The sequence below is a fragment of the Asparagus officinalis genome, chromosome 5, assembly GCF_001876935.1.
Source record: "Asparagus officinalis chromosome 5, Aspof.V1, whole genome shotgun sequence".
NCBI classification, from domain to species: domain Eukaryota; kingdom Viridiplantae; phylum Streptophyta; class Magnoliopsida; order Asparagales; family Asparagaceae; genus Asparagus; species Asparagus officinalis.
Window position 1 is genome coordinate 72,649,213 of NC_033798.1, and position 1,683 is coordinate 72,650,895.

At 45.7% G+C, this 1,683-nt stretch overlaps 1 pseudogene; it reads left to right on the top strand.

Moving 5' to 3' along the window:
* Positions 704-1,313, top strand: LOC109842005 (annotated as a pseudogene).

The window sequence follows — 1,683 nt, forward strand, 5'->3', positions numbered from 1 at the left end:
TTATGTGGAGTCTAACTATCCGACTTGCCCTATTTTCTTAATTGAAGAGGAAACAGGAAATTGAAGAGGAACAACAACATTGCAGGAAAAATGATGAAGAACAGGTTTTGGATGAAGGAAATACTTTGGAGGCTTTATAGTCGATCGCGAGACAAGATGCAATCAATCGCGAACGTGCACAATATAGGGTGGTCTCTGGATTTTTTGACGATCGACCACGACAACATGTCCCGATCACGAACCCTGTAATCGATTTACGTAGTTTCTGTCGTTCTGTCCGATCGACCGCGGCGTCAGGTGCGGTCGACCGCGAGTTGGGTTTTGGGTCTGGGCTCGTTTTTTCTAAACTGTTTGAGATTGTTGTTTGTATTAACCCTTATGTTATTAAAAGAGTGATTAGGGCAACTTGTAAACTGACGAAAAATAGTGAAATTTTCTCCTGCAGCGGCCATGGACGTATCTTCTCTTATCGAGAAGTGAACCACGTAAATTCTGTGTGTTCTGTGATTTGTTTCTCCCTCTCTTCTCTCTCTCATCTCTATTTCCAAAATGCAACAAGAGCTTAAAAAACCCTAACATTTTGGAGGCCATTGTTAATTTACATGCTAAATTAGTCGGTATTTGAAACCCCGACAAATTTAGCACACGTTTAAATTGGTCGGGGTTCTCAACCCTGACCATTTTGAAATCCAAATTCATCCATATGTACAACTTCCCCTTCCCCATCTCCCTCACCCTAGTCCACATGTCCTTTTGATCCTCCCTCGCCTTCCTCTTGATCCGCGTGCTCTGCGTCGTCAAGCCCCCAGCCTCCCCCCCGATGTCACGTGACCTCTACGTCTCCTCCGTCATCCCCATCGATGCCCTCTACTCCCTCTTCCTCTGGTTCTCCAACTCCGCCTACGTCTACCTCTCCGTCTCCTTCATCCAGATGCTCAAGGCCCTGATGCCCGTCGCCGTCTACTCCCTCGGCGTCCTCTTCAAGAAGGAATGGCGAGGCCCTCTTCAACCCTTGGGGTGTCGCCCTCCAGCTCCCCGTCGTCCTCCAGATCGCCGTCGTCACCTTCGAGGCCACCAGGCTGGTCCTGATCCAGATCTTGCTCACCTCCAAGGGGGTCTCCTTGAACCCCATCACTTCCATGTACTACATCTCCCCCTGCTGCCTCGTCTTCCTGATCGTTCCTTGGGCTGCCGTCGAGCTACCCGTTCTTAAGAACGCGTCTTCGTTCGACCTAAAAGGAAATGGTCGGGGTTGGGAACCCCGACCAATTTTAACATGTGCTAAATTAGTCAGGGTTTCGAACTCCGACTAATTTAGCATGTAAATTAATAGCGGCCTCCAAAATAGTCGGGGTTGGCAACCCTGACTATTTAGCATCGCGTTTAAAAAAAATCGACCCACTTTCTGGCCACAATGCTAACGTGGCCAGAAAGTGGGTCGATTTTTGTAATAAAATCAGAAGATGGTCGATTTTTTTAAAAAAATTATGAATGAGTTTATTTAGAAAATTTCTTCTATTGTTAATTAATGACACAATTATATATCTTTTCACAGTATGAAACTCATCGTGGACAACTGAAAACTTTTTTTTGTTGGTAGCCTAGGGGGCTCAAAATAGCTCGTGAAGAAAGAAATTACTTTTGATCGAGGATTTGGGAGCTCAAATAATGACACAATTGTTT